This window comes from Desmodus rotundus, chromosome 8 (genome assembly GCF_022682495.2).
Source record: "Desmodus rotundus isolate HL8 chromosome 8, HLdesRot8A.1, whole genome shotgun sequence".
Lineage (NCBI taxonomy): Eukaryota > Metazoa > Chordata > Mammalia > Chiroptera > Phyllostomidae > Desmodus > Desmodus rotundus.
In genome coordinates this window covers 111,928,086-111,946,921 of record NC_071394.1, presented here as the reverse complement: position 1 = coordinate 111,946,921, position 18,836 = coordinate 111,928,086, and the positions used below count along the sequence as shown (strand labels likewise).

General features: G+C 39.1%; 1 pseudogene; it reads right to left on the bottom strand.

Moving 5' to 3' along the window:
• LOC112309705 (large ribosomal subunit protein eL6 pseudogene) overlaps positions 1 to 14,018 on the bottom strand; it is a 104,811-nt pseudogene extending 90,793 nt beyond the window's left edge.
• Between the last annotated feature and the right edge of the window lie 4,818 nt (positions 14,019 to 18,836).

Genomic DNA, 18,836 nt, shown 5'->3' with positions numbered 1-18,836 from the left:
GGTCACATCAGGTCTTAAAATAATGAAATGTAACAGCAAAGCCCTTCCAGGTTTTCACATCACTTTTTAAATCTGCTATCCACACATTCATTCATTCATTCACAGACCTGAAGCGGTCAGCAGTGCTTCAAGCAGATGACTACCTCCTTATTAAGGTAGCTCAGTAAAGAAAAGTGACTCCAATGCCCTAATTAGTGATTCTCAAGTTTTAGCATGCATCAGAATCACCTGGAGGACTTGTTGAACCATCAATTCCTGGGTCCTACCCCCAATTTCTGATTCAGTTCATCTGCTTTTAGGGCCAAAAAATTGCATTTCTAACAAATTCCCAAGTAATGCTGATACTAATGAGGGCAGGGAGGGTGGACACACTTTGAGAACCAGTCCTCTCAAGCTCGTTTATGTCGGTCTCCAGCTCCTGCTTCTTCACTCACAGTCTACGTGCTTTTCACTCAGGCTGAAGTCCTATTGATTGTGTTTCCTGAGGTGCTGGAGCAAATCTTACTATTCTTTGGTGTTTAATTCTGTTCTTAAGGTCTGGACTTAAAACTGTAAGAAACCTGACAAGCTCTCCTACTTCACCTCTTCTAGGATCCCTGGAGCTCTGTTGTTCCCACTATGCCAGATGCTCCATTTGGATGTGCAATTTAAAGGGTTTCTGCTCATAGCCCCAGCTGTTTATGAAAAGTGCAGATACCAACTAATCTCTTTCTCTCGCATACATACACTCTCTCTCCCCAGCCTTCATAATAGCTTCCAATAGAATACATTTAACACAAACACAAAGAGACAAAATAGCTTCCAGTATGTACCTACATTTTGCAGACCCCTCAACAATGTGCATTCAGCAGGAACTAAATGAGTCTTTCCCAGAAGGAAAATGGTATGGAGAGACTCTTCCCCAAATGGAAATACATATATTTGAGTAGATTGAAGACCTGGGAATTTGAATCATGTGAGGAGAGGCTTTTTAAAGACTGTTTTAATCTAGTTTAACAAAGAAAAGAACAATAAAAGCTTTGTACGTTCTTCTATTCTTGTTCCATCCCCCTTCATCCAGAGGAGTGAGAAGATGGTAGTTGGGGTGGGGGGCAATAGAAACTGGTCCTGATAAATAACAGGATAAATAAAGGCTGATGATCAAGAGAGAAATGGCAGCGAAAAGCAGATGTTGGTGCTATAAAGATAAATTATAAAGCAGGAGAAATACAAAAGGATCAACTCCTAAGGCATCAGCTATTGCCTTCATCTCTTGGATTTTTATTCTCAGTCAGAATGTCCCTCATTCTCTAAGATGGGCTTCTGTTATGTCTAATAAACACACTTTGGGGAAATTAAGGAATATTTTTAAAGTAAGAGCAAAGGTCCCAAACTCTGTTATTTCAGTGGCATGTGTCAATTCTTATCCCTAAGCTAAATCACTTCTAGACTAGAGGAAAATTCTTTAGTTTTTCCACTATAAATAAGACATTAAATCTAAACTCAAAGCATAGTATTGAATAAATAAAATTGGATACTCCCTATTATTTCTCTTTGCACATAGATTATTTACAGTATAAATTATTTTGCATATTTTTAAATCTATCTAACTTGGCCTGTAATAGTCTTAGTGGCAGAAACAAATGATGTGTCCAAAACAGAAATTAATTTTAAAATTTTAGCCTGAACAAAATATTTTGATATGGTAAACCAAAGTGTTTCCCTTACACACACACAACAAAAATTTCCAAAGCATATGTAAGTTTATTTTACAGATCCCACTACCTCCTCTGTACAAAAAGGCAATAGTTGACTTATTTGTCTAAGAATATTACTCATATTCTTTAGTCTTAAAAAAGGGTGAAATTGAGGTTAATGACATGCCTATAATATAGCAATGACAAATATGATTTCACTATATATATATAGTGAAAAAATATAAAATATATATTAATTGTATTATGTTATAAATATGTTTATTATAAATATGCAATAAAATTAATACATAGATGTTTTACATTAACATATTAAAATAAATTTATAACTATATATTAAATAAATATATTATGAATACATAAATAAAATAAATGTATTTATTATAAATATATTTATAACATTGTATTTATAAATATAAAATATATTATAAATATATTTTAATTATAAAGAAATTGATCTAGCAACCCCCTCTTCATCCAATCAGCATTTCCATTTCAGGGCTTCTTATTAATAATGAGCATGACCTACTAATGTGTTCTTACCATGTGCCTGACAATGTTAACACTTTACACATCTAACACTTTATATTAGTTCATTTAATTGTCATCACAACCCATTGCAAAAATCATTTCACAACTGCATTTGAGGTGTTTTTTTATTTAAAATGGTCCTAGCTCACCCAGCTAGTAATCGAAGAGCTGGATTCAGAACTGTGAAGTTTCAAAGCTCATGCATTAAAGTCCATGCACTGTAGCCTACCTTAAAAACAGTTATCCCAGGGGAGGGAAAAGTCCAGAAGAAAAGATGGCAGAAGTTTTTCAAAGTCTAATGAGATCCAAATGTCAACTACAGTTTCGCATAAGAACTATCCATTACAATTATCAGCTCTTGCTGGCTTACAAATAAGTTAAAAGAGGAAATTAGCTAAAGTAGATTTTAATCACTTAAATGACTTTTTTTTCTTCAACAGGTGATTTGTTTCACCAAAAGCAAATCCTGCCAAGAGAATTAGATAAATAAGCAACCTATAATTAAATAGTTCTTATCTAGTCTTCCTTGGAAGTTAGCTGAATTGAATTCATGGTCTCTGTCCCATTAGTACAGAAAAAAGTTAACATTTCCAATAACAAAAAAAAATCTTAGAACAAAGGAAAGGAGCTAACAGTGACATTTTTCTTTTCTTCCATCTTTCCTGTGCTCAGCTATTTGCAACTGAACTAGTATTACTAAAAGCATGTAGGCTGCTCAAAATCGGACCTTGACTCTCAAAAATACTTCATGATTTTAAAAAAGGCAGTGTAATATAGTTCTTCAGGTATTTATATAAATATTCATTTCTTTACATAGGGCACATAGAGAGTTCATCAGCACTACCCTCTTCAATAGTTACAAATGAAACAACTTGAAATTCTGATGATGGGTTTCTTTGGAACTTAAGGACAAGAAAAGGTTAAACAAGGAATTGGGTGAGGGGGTAAAATTTCCAGTGAGCTTAATTTAGATAAACCCTGGATCCTGTCATTGTAATCACAAGTTCTGAAATAAAAACGCCTTACTGGTAAAGTATTTTAAAAATTACCAAAAACTTGGCACCATTTGAATACTGCTCATCTGCTTATCTCTCTCATTTAACATAATAATTGAATACTTTCCGGGGGAATGGCCACCATGTTAGGCCCTGGGGATACGGAGATGAATAAAATAAACAGGGTTTCTCCTCTTTAGGGAGCTCACAGTGCTAATAGGGGAGCCTTTAAGACTTTAAGACTCGCTTTGTCTTTAAGACACACAAATGTAAGTACAGTTTACCCATGGGGTCAAGGGTCCCCACCGCACACCCCCACCCACCACAGTCAAAAAATCCATGTATAATACAATAAAAAATAAACTATTAAAAATAAAATTTAAAAATCCATGTATAACTTTGGACTCCCCCAAAACGACTACCCTTGGTATCCATAGGGGATTGGCTCTGGGATCCCTCGCAGAGAGAAAAATCTGCAGAAGCTCAGGTCCCCTATGAGAAATGGCCTAGATAAATGGATACAGTCAGTGTTCCACATCAGTGATCTCAAAACCATGGATCAAAAATAGTGCAGGTATTTACCAAAACCAAATCCACCTGTAAGTAGATCTGCACAGTCCAAACCTGTGTTGTTCAAGGATCAACTATATAATAATCTTCCACGAATCTGTAAAATTGTGTTTCCTAGAGAATATTCCATGAAATATTATCTGCCCAGAATTCTCCAGCTGTCCCTATTTAGGGCCAATTCCATTCTGTCCTCAGAATTTTCACTTCTTTGAAAGATCACAGAAAACCAGCCAAGAATTATACCTCTAAAGGCTAGGGCTGGGAAAGGCGAGGAACTTCCAAGATTGAATAGATTCTAAGAGTTCTGAGCGAATGTTAATGAGCATAATCCAACTCTTCCCAGGATAAGATCCAAGCTAAAATCACGTTCAGGAGTCTCCTCTGCACACTAGGTACAGCACCGTGCAAAGGAAAGGAAGCAACAGGGACCATAAAAATACCCCATGTTTCAGTGAGAGTGATAAAAAACAAACAAACAAACAAAAAACCCAAATCAAATTGATTCAAACAATAAAGGAAATTTACAGGTTCAAGTCACTGAAGGTCAAATGGGCTTTAGGTGCAATTTCATCAAGCTTTAGTTTCATTTCTCGGTGACTCTTTAGGCACTCCTCCCTGTATCCACTTGATCTTCAGGACGGTTTTTCTCATGAATACAATGTTACAGAACCAGCCAATGCTATTCTAGAACAGCTGTGGGGTTCAATTGCCTGTGGCCAAGATGCATGACTCCCAAGGCGAGAGTTTGGTGAAAAAGGAAAGGGGTTGTTTATTTAAAGGTTATACAGATTTAGAATAATGACAGATTTCTGACGTTAAGTACTGCTCCCTTTAAAAACACCCCAAAATAAATAGCCCTGCCACCCTCTGCCTTGCCAGACCAATTTCAGAATACTCTACTCAGAAGTATCATCTTTCAGAAAAACAGAGGTCTGCCGCTCAGCATTCCTGGTCACAGTTCAGCTCCAAGCATCTCTCACGTGTCTGGGTGTTTAGCCAGGAAGGTCCCCACAGCTCCACCAGCTCTGTCGCCCTCTTCTTCAGGCAGACCTCTGGGCATACTTCCAGGTAGACCTCCAGGCAGACAGACCTCACGGCAGATCCCTGTTACTCAGCCTGCCTTCATTTTAAATGCTTGGCTCAGAACTTCCTGTGTGACCTAACATCTGGCTCTTTCCATGGTGTGTTAATGTCTGCCATTTTTGTCAGCTCCCCAGTGTTTCACACCCTATTTCAGCTGCCATATTTAGTCAGGGCAAGAGTTCCCAGCCACACACAGGCATCCAGGGTGGGCATCTGCCCCCTCAGCTCACGCAGGCACCGTGTGAGCTTCCCCTCATTAGTCACTCTGCTGTCACACATTCTCACAGTCACATACACAATGCACAGCTTTCCCAGATCTTCCCTTCAGGAAGGCACGGGCTGTTAATCTGCCTTTGTTATGAAATGTGCCTCAAATGCTGCACTTTCTTCTCTGTCTCTCTCCTGCCCCCCTGCAGGATTTTGGGGAGATGTTGGGGCTCCCTACCCTTAGTAAACCCATGCTCTGCACCCTGTTACAATAAGAGCACTGCTAGCAGAAAGTGAACGTGTTCAAGGTGGGAGATAATAGTTTTCCACAACAGTTGAACAAAACCCCTAAACTTTACTCTGATTCCTTTGTAGCAAAGGAATCTTATCCACAAACTGGCTTCTGCTTTGACCAATTTTTGTGGCAAGGGGACTCAGATAGCCCTTAGTGGCTTTGCCTGTTCACAGTCCAATGCGCAACACATGGATCGTGGAGGCCACAAAATGGGATGAAGTGGAATGGATGCCAGAGAGACAACTAGAATAACTCCTCCGTATAGTTTTCTTTTCATTGATTGTCTATCTCTAGTAATATTTTCCTCCCCACAGGCACAATGTCCAGCAAGCAAAGCCTAGACTTGTTGATTCACAACCCACAAAAGAAGTACAACAGTGTTCCCAAATTCTTTCCCCAGCTATATCAACGATGATGTGTAAACTCACAGTGCTGCTCTCATAAAGTTTTATCAACTACAGTAAAAGAACCAGGCTAACCTCCCAGCTAATCTCTCAGCAGCAGCTGGGGAAACCATCAAAAAATTACTTTTTCAATTGTCTGCCCAAGTATTGTCTGCACTTAATCTGCAGATATCCAACTGTTAACACTAGGGGACTTCACTCAAACAAAGCAACTCCTACCGCACCCTGGGCACACTGCCCCATGTGACCACCCTCTAGGAATGTTAATTAAGAATTCCATATTCAGAGTCGGCTTTGTTCGGAAAAGTTCTTAAACCCAGCAGAGCAGACTGATTTCTCTGCTAATTGCTCTGATTCCCAAATGCTAGGATAGACTTTTTGGCAGAGCCTCTTCTAGGCAAAATGAAGTTTTTCCAATTCTTCCTAAATAAACTTATTTATCTCTTCTTTTCCATTTGAGTTCCCTATGGGAAACAATGGCTTTAAGCATTAGCACATTAGTCTCAATCGGCAATATGCTTTGCTTCTGTACTTTGTCTTTTAGCTTCCAAGGATAATGTGGTAAAAGCATGTGCTCTGTGGTCTGAGCCTTGTTTGTGAGACAAGCCTCCCATGCTGTGTAACCCTACATTATACCAACTCCTCCATTTAAGGAAAAAAATCTAAAGCTAAAATCAAGACTCATATACAAAGGAATACAAAATAAACATGTATCAGAGATTTTATGTAATGCATTAATTAATGAGGAAGCCAGTAAGATGTTACAGCCCGTGCAAAGGACAATTCAAAGAATTACACCTACACAGACAATAAGGAATGCTGAAATGAATTTATAAACAGAGGCAAAGAGGTCCGTCAAGGCAATCACCAGGTGCCATTTTGGACAGTCTATTTGCATTTTTAAGGAGAAGAGTCATGATTATTATCAGTTTTCTGATGCTTATAAAGCTGTAAATTAGCTCAAAGACAGTGAAAGACATAGATAACTGAAGAGTACACTAACACAACACCGGTAACTTTTTACAGACTGCGGGATTTGACTGTTTCAGTCTTTCACAGTCTTTTTCTGAAAATGTCAGTAAAGTAAAAAATCCATCAAAGGAATGAAAAGACAAGCCTTGGACTGGGGACACATTGCAAAAGAACTGTTATCCAAAATATGCAAAGAACTTTTAAAACTCAAAAAAAAACCCCAACCTGATTAAAATATGGGCCAAATACCTCAACAGACGCCTCACCAGTGAAGATATGCAGATGGATAACAAGCCTGTGAAAAGATGCTTCACGAATGTCATCAGGGAAATGCAAATTAAAACAATGAGATACCAGTACATACCTACTAAAATGGCCAAAATCCAAAATACTGACAACACAAATGCTGACAAGGATCTGGGGCATCAGGAACTTTCATTCATTGCTGGTGGGAATTAAAATGGTATAGCCACTTTGGAAAACAGTTTGGCGGTCTCTTACAAAATTAAACATACTGTTATCATGCAGCCTACCAATCGTGCTCCTTGGTGTGTTTACCTAAAGGAGTTGAAAACTTATGTTTTATGACCGGGATATCTACAAGCATCTCAAGGTCTGGCAGAAAAGGGCTTTTCTGTCATAGGGAAGAGTAAATAATGCTGAAAAGAACTGGATGTGGGAAGGTGGAATGAATGCTTTCCACCTGTATTGCTTACAGAATGTAAGCAATAGCCTCCTGAGGACTCTTGTTCATATTATTCCTGCCAAAAATAGTTGAACCATCTACACATTGAGAGGTGGTGGCAAAGGTGAGTTTTTTTAGGGTCCCACTTTTGTAGGCATATTAAAAGTGATGACTAGAAAGAAAAAGAGAAATATTAGCATGAAATGTTAAATTAGAGTAAAAAGCTAACCCTTGAGGGTACCTAGCCAGTGCATTCCAAGAGGTTGGTAAGTGGAAATATTTCAATTTTATAGCACTGCTTATTGAGTTTCTTGAAGCTAAGATTTCAGTGCTCTTGATAGTGGTGTCCACAGCCTTGATTACCTCGAATATAAGGGCAAGCATAACTTGAGCATTTGGCCAGACTTCCCTAGTGACCCAGCCTCATCCAAGGAGAAATCCAGACCATTCATGGTCTGATGCAATGTGAATCCTTCAAGGAGCACATCAAGTTATTGGGCTTTAGCTCACAGAGCTTCTACAGATCTCTTTACTCAATGTGTTCTGAGCATCTCTTCATTTCCACAAATAGTCCCCGAGAACATTTGCTATTAAAGTTATAGCATAAGACTATTCCCTCTATATTATTTTTCAGTTACCCTCTGACTCTCTGATTTAGAATTATATGGTAGTAGGTGGAACATTAAATCAGCAAGATCATACAGCAAGACCCCCAAATAAATCTTCATTTGAGACAAAGAAGTATCCAAACTACAAATTAAATGTTCAAGAGGACCAGAAGAGAGAATTAATAGAGAGGAAATTGGCCACTGGAAATGTGAAGGAAGCATTCACATTACAGTCTGGGGTTTGGAATGAGCAGATTTGAAGGGATTGAGGTCCTCCTCCTACTCCAAAGGTGAACTAGAACATTAGAGTGGTCCTTTTTCCATTCTTACTCTTTAAACATTTATACTACTATAGTTCCCTCATACCCATATTTTTCTCATGCCTATAGTTTTACACCGGTTGTTCTTCTGTTTGGGACACCCCCCACCCTACTCATCCATCCGGAAAACTGCTTTCCATCAACTCTCAGTTCAATGACACCTTCTGCATGAAGCTTTCCCTGATTCTGTCAGGGAGAGTTAAGGTTTCTCGTCCTGATGTGACTATTTGGCTTTGTAGGCATCTCCATTGTAGCCATCTCTTTTGGTCTTCCCTCCTATGCAATGAATTCCTTGACAGAATGTTCACACTGCATCATTCCCAGTACTTAACATAGTGTAGATGTTAAATAATCATTTCAAAAATAAATAACTAGACAAATGAGAAAACACTGTCATGGAATGAAGTAGAATTTAATTAATTATTAGGATAAAAAATAAAGTTTGGAGTCATAGAAATTTGGGCTGCCTAGTTAGTAAGAATTATTAATATTCCCATTTTATAGATAAAGAAACTGAAGTCTAGAATAATTAGGTAACTGACCCCAAAAAGTAAATTTCAGAAAAGAAATACAAATGGTTCTTAATTATATGAACAGATATATGTAAGTTGAAACCATTTTTCACTTATCAGACTGGCAAAAAAAATTTATAATAGACTATTTTGGCATGGTATAATAGGCGCTTTCATGTATTACTGGTAGAAGGATAAATTGGAACCACCACCAAGCATATATCAAGATTACAAATTTATATAACCCTTAATCCAAAAAATATCCACATTTAGAAATTGATCCTGCAGAAATACCTGTATCTGTCTGAAATGGTAGGTGAACCAGAATATTCATTGCTGCATAGTTTGTAGTAACAGAGTTTGGAAAAATCCTTTTTGTTTTCCCACAAGCTAAATATGTTATGGTACATCTAAAACAGTAGTTCTCAAAGTGTGGTGCTCAGACAATAACATTAGAATCTCCTGGCAACTTAATGGAAAAGCAAATTCTCAGACCCCACCCCAGACCTCTTGAATAGGGGATTTAGGGATGGAGCTCAGTAATCCATATTTTAACACCTCTCCAGGTAATTCAGATGCATGTACATATTTTTAAATACTGATCTAAACAATAAAATACCATGCAGCTGGGAAAAAAATGAGGAAGCTCCCTATATCCTGCTAAGATTACCAAGATCCTTTGCTAGGTGACAAAAACAAGCTACAGAAGAGTGTCTGTAATACGTATATTCTACCTGTTATGTAAAAGGGAGAAGGAGAGAAATCATAGTTTAATTAGATTTTACATATTTTTTTTAAACTTCAAAAATCTGGATATGTAAGAAATTAAGAACAGTTATCACCTATTCTTATGACTGAGGGTTCTTGGCACAAAGAATAAAAGAAAGACTTGTAACTATGAACTTTTTACACTTTATGATTTCTTTAACCATGTGAATGTATTAAGATAGATAGACAGACAGACAATGGATGGAAAAATGAATGGATGGAAGGATGGATGGATGGATGAATGAATAGATTGATAGAGTTTTTTTTTAAGCGTGCTTATCTTTAAAGTAGTGGCTAGAAAGGATCATTACCTTTACTAATTTCTTCCTACTGCATCTTTCTCATCAAGACTGCAGAATTTTAAACAGTTGTTTTTTTCTGAAGAGGTGCTGAAGACCTTATAACAAAATCTAGTAGATAACACACAGGTGGACACACCCGCACTTTGATGTGGGCACACACACATATACACACGTGCAAAAAGGACTGGCTGGTTTTATTGCTTTGCTGTCAAGACAATTTTCCCATTGCTATTTCCAAGTTTAAGGACTTTTCCTGCCCAAATGCAGGAGATTACCCAATTAAAGAAAGGTGCATTTATCCACACACTGCCTGCCTAAAATGAGGCAATCATTTAGATGGATCTAAACTTAAGGGCCGTTAACAATGCAAGAATCAGGACACGCTGAGAGAGAAGTAAATTTGATAAAACAGTACATCTAACATATAGTCTGTGACTCTACAATCTGAGCAAAGTCCAACAGTTTCAAATACGCTGAGACCAAGAAGTGTTCTGTGGTATCATAATAGTTGTCTGTGTGAGCGCATTGTTGTAAATTCCATGTGTGACACTCAAGAATTACTAAGGGATTCCTTTGTCCCTTTTACTTAAAAAATTAACATACTTTTCATCTCTCTCACTGGAACGTGATGGGGATTAATTAAGAATTTTTTTAACTTAACAATATTTTTAGATCTTCAATTCCAAAAATAATACAAAAAGCAAACAGCCTTGTCATAAGTGTTTGACTGTTTTGTCCTATTTTCAATGTGGTGACACTCAGCAGAGTTAAACCCCAAGGTCCCTTCCTGCTGCCAAACTCCAAACTGGAATCAACAGCAATGACCTCACCTCAGTCTCCAGAAGGCCTGGAAAATTACAACTCCAGGTGGCTCTTTCTGGCGTGTGTCCTCGGGAGACCTTTACAGGCCCTGTGCTGTGGGACAAGAGGCCTACCTACACTTGGCGTATTTATTGAGCTGTTTGCTTTGATCTGAATTTGCCTCCAATAAGTACCTTTGAAGTCCACATATTTCCTGTGACTTCTGTCCTGCAAACGCACAGAATGAGCCATGAGAACTATTAAGCTGTGTCTCGACCTTCTGGGGAAGCTCAAATGAACCATCGGCAATAGGAGAAGAGAACCAAGAGAGACGGTAACTAGTGATGGGTGCAACTGCTATCAGGGAACTTCTTATCTATTTCAGAGACAGGCTGTAAAGATCTTGGAAAATGTTTGCCAAGTGCTTTGAGTCCTAGAAAAAAAAATATTAGTGGAATTCTTTGAGACAAAGAAAGGAAAAGAGGTTTTTTAAAAAGGCAGAAAGAGCAGAGGGAATAATAGAAATTCAATTCAACAAATATTTGTTGAGTACCAAGATGTGTTAGGTGCTTACAAGACAGCACCCTGGAGCAGGAAGGGAAGACAAATTTAAGAACAGCAAGGTAGATGAAAATAAAATTTTTGAGGGGGGGGTGTTCCTGTTTTATTATTTGCTTGTTTGTTTGTTTATTTTCATTTCCAGCAACTAGCACTGCACTTCCCACAGAGAAGTTGGTAATGCTGAACGCATGGGTGAACAAATTATTGGATACATAACACTGGAAAAACGATTGTTTCTGTCTTCTTATCTTTTAATTTGTTTCCCTTTCTGCATATTCCCCAGCCTGTGACATTAAAACTGTATTTATCACTTTTAAATGGTGCCTTTTAGAAGCACCATTTGCAGAGTCTGAAATTTGTTAGTGGCAACTATTCCTACCACTTGACTACCATACAGGGCCAGCTTGCAGCCTATACTGAAATAACGCTGCTACAGACCGAGTGTTCATGTCCCCCCGCAGTTCATATGCTGCAACTTCTTCCCCAGGGTGATGATACTAGGAGGTTGGGCCTTTGAAAGTTGATCAGGTCGTGAGGGTAGAGACCTCATGAGTAGGACTAGCACCCTTATTGTAGAAAAAGGTACATCGAGCTACCCTTGCCCTGCTGCTCCGAAATTCAAACCACGTAACCAGCTACCTTTATTTGAACCCTATACCTACTTAACATTCTGCTTTGACTGAACTTCTAAAATAGCTTGCCTAGAAAGACAGTGTTCCTAGCCAAAGAATACCACCATCCATTCCAGTGATCTTTACCTTTCTCATTCTAAACTGATAAATTTCCATGTTAGTTTGTACATTAATCTTCATGAATTTGGTTAAGAAATTTTGCCTTGGAAGAAGCAGCACCGTCAGGAGGGAAAAACCTCTTCTCTGTAAATTATGGAGAATTCCTTCTGAGGCCCTTTGGCCTCCAGCCAGCTCATGTCTCTTAGTGATGCACTGCCCTTGGCTCCATATCTTCCACACAAATATCACCTGATAATCGTTCCTCATTTCACATGTGAGACCACTAAATCTTGGAATTAAATGTCTTTGTCATGGATACTCAGATAGTATAATCGTGGGCTGGAATCCAGGCCTGTGACGCTGATTCCAGCACACTCTCCTCCTCTGATTTTGTGGCAGACATCCCTGGTATCCCATACCGACATTGTCCTGAACACGTAGAAATTGTCTCAGCTGAAATCCGCATGGGCTTAGACTATCCTCAGGGTAACAGGGTCCCACATCAAGGCATATCCTTCATCTTCTTGCTTTCTGCTGGAAGGCCCTCTCTGATGCCACAGAAGCCTTCTCAGCCCATGTGTAAGCACGGTGCAGGAGCTGCCCTCAGGGATAGCCCTCAAGGAGAGCTTCCCAGGAGACATGAGAAGAGTTGGATAAATATCTGACTCCTGTCCTACAGGAGGATACTTCTGAGAGGTAAGCTTCTCAGAAGGTCCCAGAAAAAACAAGGCCTTGTTGCCTACAACAACCTTGGTAACACCCCTTCTATTAGATTTTCCTCCAACTCTCTAACTCTTCTCTTCCTTCATTCCTGCTTCCTGGAATCACTTCCCCAACAAAGCACTCGTGTTCTTTTCTTAAGCTTTATATTGAGAGAAACCCAAACTAAGACAGACACCTTCATCCTCAGACTAAACCAAGACACAACTTCTTCCCTCCTGAAACCCAAAAAGTACTTTCTCTCACTGTTGCTCTGGGAGGACCTACAGAAAGCACACTCTCTGTAGAGGGTTTCACAAGAGCTACAGAAATAGTTTGAGACCAGGTTTTATCGCCCATGTTCTGACCCAGTACATCAGTAAATCTGAACTCTAGCTCCGAGAGACCCCTTTGGGTCCCATAAAGGGCCCTAGAAGCCAATAGAAGAAGTCACACTCTCCCTGGGTCCAGAAGAACACAATAGACTCTCCATCTTGTGGGATTCTGCAATTACTAATGTCCAAGTACTCCAATTATCTATTGCTATATAATAAGCCACCTAAAACTTAGTAACTTAAAACATTGTCAACATTTACTTTGCTCACAATAATATAGTTTTGTAAATTCTGTCTTGACCCAGTTCTGAGGCCCTGCCTGGCCGGAAGCAGGTCAGTTCCCCTTCTTGAGCAGCTGGTTAAGTCCACACCTCCAAGCACTTCCCTTATCTTGCTCTCACACTCAGGGCTACTGTAAACCCAGGATAATCACTGAGGACCAGGTACCAGATAAGCAGGGAAAACCCTTATGCCCCAGACCTGCTGCTATATTATTCAAAATAGCCAGTCCTCAGATTGTTTGTCCTGCTTTGTCTTTTCTTCCTACAGAAGCCACAATAAAGGCACTTTCCCACAGCTCCCCTTCTCCCCCTGACTTGTGACAGGCCCTGGTGTTTCCTGAGTGACTGCTTACAGCATGCCATGTTCACCCCCCGGGAACATGAGTTTAACAAAAATTGTAAAACTCCTTCCAGTTTCTCTTGATCTGCCTCTAGTCTCACCGTACCTTACCAAAGGTAAAATGGTTAAAACGCTCAACAATTCTGCCATTTTGGCAGGGCTCAAGGGGGACAGCTCATCTCTGTTCATGCAGTACCAGGTGGGGGCGCTGAAAGGCTGGGTGATAGAACCAACTGCCGGCTCCCGTTCACACCCCTGTCTGCCACTTAATGCTGGCTTCCAGCTGGGACCACTGCTGGAGACTCGGCTGGAATATCTACACATGGTCCTGCCATGTGACTGCTAAATGTGGGAGATGTAAATGACTTAGGCAAGTCACTCAGTAAATATAAACCTGGAATTGAGCACAGACTGAGTTCCAAGGGCGAGCATCCCAAGAGAGAGTCAAGTGGATGCTATATCACCTTTTCTAATCTAGTCTCACAAATCATGTAGAATCACTTCTGCTCCATTCCTCATTAGAAGTGAGTCACTAAAACTGGCCTTTATTTTGATGAGAGGAGTGTTGAGGAGTTTGTGGCCAGAGGGCCTAGCCATTGCTGAACCTATCATTGACCTTGCCATACCATCTTGTCTTAAAGATCTGGTGCTTGTATTATCTATCTAACCTCCCAGAAACTGATCCCTAGACTTTCTAAAAAACAAAAAAAACAAACCTATGAGAGCACTGAGACCTGTGGTCTTTAAAAGGCATGCAGTTCACCGTCCCATCAATCTACCAGACAGTCACCTACACTAGGTTTAAATGCTTTCTTTATGTGACAACAAGGCAGGCTGGTACTGCTCAAGCTGTCCATTTGCACTGCGAGCAACTCCACTAGAATATTCTTCCTTACCAAAATCTACTTTTGCTCCAAAGTCCCAAGTCACAGTTTCATTTGTAGTTAAAAGATTATGCATACTAAATCTAATCCATGTTGCATGTGATAGTTTTTTAAATATTGGGAGACAAATTATCACATCTGCTTAAATCTTCTCTTTTTCTAGTTTAACATCTGAAGTTTCCTTAGCTATTTCTTACAGAATGGAGGTTTATAAGATCTTTCCTCAACCTTATTTTTTAAACTGAGTACGGTAATTTATTTTTTTATTGGTGTTCACATACAGTTGTCTCCACTTTCCCCAACACTACCCCCCCACCCATCCCTTCTGCCCACCCTCAATCCTACAGTACAGTAATTTAAATATATCCTAAGTCCCATGTTAAACATTCTCTGTTCAGTTTTTCTTCCTGTCCTGATCTTTTCAAATTTTAGTTGTCTGAATCTCTAGTTTTATCTTATCTAAAAATTATATATATATATATAATGTTATATATAATATATACACCATTATTGCCATGTAGAGTGCACACGTTTTTGCCCAAATTTTTTAGGGAAAAATAAGAATGCACATTATACATGGGTAGTACTAATTCCATATCTATATAAATGTTTTTTAATTCTTTTATTTATGCTTATGCATTAAAAGTGTAACTCTAGAAAGCAATAACAATACCCATATGTTCAAAAATAAATGCTAAAATTCCTTTATACTATAAAAAGCAAGTATCTAAATATAAATAAAAGAAAAGGTTTTTTTCCTGAAACTTTGGGCCAAAAACATGGGTGCACATTGTACACAGCAAAATACAGGTAGTTAATTTAGTTAATTCATTGATTAAAATGCTAAAGAAAAGCTTAATGTACACCACCAAGTGAGAACAGATTTATTCATGAACTCTCTACTGGCTAACCTAAATGCCAGGATATTGAGAGACAATATGTTTATTTTATATTACAATATAAAATACACTTTGGCTTATAATAGTATCTTGATCTGCCAGCTTACTTTATTTTTTAAAAAAGAAAATTAATTCCATAACTCTATTTAAGAAATACTCAATGAACAAACTGACAGTGACCAGAGGGGAGGGGGATGACAAGGGAAAGAAAGGGAAGGGGAAGAGGCAAGCAAAGGAACACAAATAGCAGACTCATGGGCACAGACAATGTGGGGGGGGGGGGGTTGGCTGTGGGAGTGGGGGTGGGTTAGAGGGGAGCAATGGGGAAAAGGCAAGACAACAGTAACTGAACAATAAATTTAAAAAGTTAAACGTGCATGATCAAGGAAGACCTCTTGGAAGACATAACATGTTTGAATGAAACCCCAATAAAATAATCAACCCTGTGAGTATCTGGAGTCAGAGAGATACAACAGAAGAAATAGTACCTGCAAAGACACCATAGACCCATCTGAGAAACAAATAAAAGGACAAGGTAGTTGTAGGTAATGAGTAAGGCAAAGAGTACAAAGTAAAGTCGAACAGGTAGGTGGAGGCTACTGATTAGGATCCCCAAGGCCATCATAAGATGTTCAAGTTCTGTTCCAAGTGCACTTGGATGACCACTTGCTGGAGTTAAGGAAGTCCCCAGGACAATGTTCACTTCTGACACCAATTGGAAGTTCAAGGGTCTCCAAGACCACCATCAGATTTGATAATTCCCTGTAAGGACCCACCAAACTCACTGAAAGCTGTTATACCCAGCTTTCAGTTTATCACAGTGAAAGATATCAATTCAAATCAGCCAAGAGAGGCATGGAGAATCCAGGAGAGGCCCACTCGAGGACTTTTCAGTTATTTTCTTGCAGTAGATTCACAGACAGAACCAAATTTTCTTTGCAGTCATGTGTGACAATATACACAGAGTATTGCCAACAAGGGGAACTCACCTGAGCCTTGGTGTCCAGAGTTTTTATTGAGGCTTTGCCACACAGACATGGTTACCTGCTTCCATGGCTGACCATCAGACTCAAGCCCCTCTGAACATCAAACTGATATCACATGGTCCTAAGTCTGTACCATAAATCACATTGCTAGACTATGAGAAGAGGCAATGATGGAGGAGACAAATATTAATAAGCTGGGGCAAAAAGACTGGCAGTCCAAGACCAACTTGGCTTGCCAGTAGTACACCAAGGCCAGCTTCCAATTATCTGTTTTATAAGAATGCCTACACCACTCATTTGTCAATCTTCTCTAAAATATGCCAGAAATTGCAAACAAAGATAGCCATCTACCTTCAGAATCCACGTTTTTCCTTCTTTGAAAAAGTAAGATGTTTACATTTCTATCTTTTTCTTTGAAAATGTACATGTTTTCCGGGTCATGCCATGATTTGAACAAAATTCCCACAAAGGCAAAGTGAGGAACAAAGCCATTTTTGAGTACCTAACATACATCAGACACTGCTAGTCATGTTTATAAATGTCACTTCATTTGGTTATAAGCAGAGATTTTTAAAAATACTCTGGGATATAATTCACCTAGATCTGAAGTCTTGAATTTATCTAAGTTTTATCATATCTTGAGGATCAATGCATCTTTCAGGTAGTAATTTCAGTATGTACAAACATTAATTAATTTCACTTATTCAACAAATATTTATCAGTTGCCTACAATATGCCCACAAGGTGCTCTGTATTCACTAGTGAAGATGGTGGGCCCACCCACCTGGAATGGACGGCCCATTACTATATGGTGCAATAAGAAACTCACAAAATTTAGCACCAAACAAACATGGACTTGAATGATGACTCAACTACTTTGTAGCTCAATGGCTATGGGAAAATGACCGAATGTCTCTGGATCACAACTTGTGACTTTGCCAAATGGGGCTAATACCATTCATCTCCAAGGGCTGTTGTGAGGCATGAATGAGAGAAAGAATTAATGTAAAGTGTCTGACCTGCAGTAGAATATTAGTTCCCTTCCAACCCTTAAGTGATTTGACCTATAAGCTACATTCCTGTTCTCAATTCCCTTCTCTTTTTTAAGAGAGAGTGAAAAATTCTAAACATGATATTTAAAGTGATGAGATTATGTGCTTCCTAAAACAGAGAAAGTCCATTTTTATGGTCAACTGAAAGACTCCAAACCCACAGTTCTAGTCTCACTTTTCTTCATAACTTTCCAAAATGCATGTTGTGGTAGCCAGTCCCCACACTGGCCCCAAATTACTCCATCTCCTGGTATCACACCTATAAGAGGCTGATCTGCATGACCAGATAATATTGTGAAAATGACAGAGTGTGACTTCCAAAGCTAGGTCATAGTTCTACCTTGCTCTTTTGGATCATCTGCTCTGGAAACAGCAAATGGCCATGTTTTAGGACACCCTATCAGCCCTATGCAGAAGTCTTCATGGCAAGGAGTAGCATCTGCAACCAACAGCCAGCACTAACTTGTCATCCCTGTGGAAGTAAATGCTTTCATCCCCAGAAAAGCCTTTAGCCCAGTGAACATCTTGACCACAATCTCATGAGAGACCTCCATAAATCAGAACCACCCAACTGTGCCACTTTCTGTGTGACATAAGAAATGTTTAGCCCTGTCTGGTGTGGCTCAGTGGATTGAGTGCTGGCCTGTGAACCAAAAGGTTGCTGGTTCAATTCCCAATCAGGGTACATGCCTGGGTTGCAGGCCAGGTCCCCAGTCAGGGGCGTGCAAGAGGCAACCAATTCATGTATCTCTCACACATCGATGTTTCTCTCCCTCTCTTTCTCCCTCCCTTCCCCTCCCTCTAAAAATAAATAAACGAAATCTTTAAAAATGTTTATTGTTTTAAGCTGATACATTTTAGGGTAATTTATTATTGCAGCAAAAGATAACTAATACATCTGTAACAGGCAACTCGAAGAGCTAAACACAGATAACCGAGAGTTTTCAGAGACTCAAATATGATGCAAAGACGTCTCTGCTGCTTTCCAACACATTTGAGGGGTTTGTTTTGCAGGTGTTTTTGTGGTGGCTGTTATTGTTCTACATTCTGGCTTGGGTTTATGTGTTACTGACACAAAAGTACTGGTATAATAAAAAGTGGGCGCACTTATCATGAAAAACTAGGATCTAAAAATGTTAGAGAAGTGTTTCAAAGGAGCTAGCCCTAACCTGTAAATGTAATTTATTATCAAACCAGAAAACAGGGCAGAAATACAGTTCTTGGTTGTAAGGAGTTCAAAAGAATACAATGTAGATTCTTCTTGAAGTATAGGTATAGTATAAAGCAGGCCACCAACAAGCACTGCTTCCTTCTAGCAGAC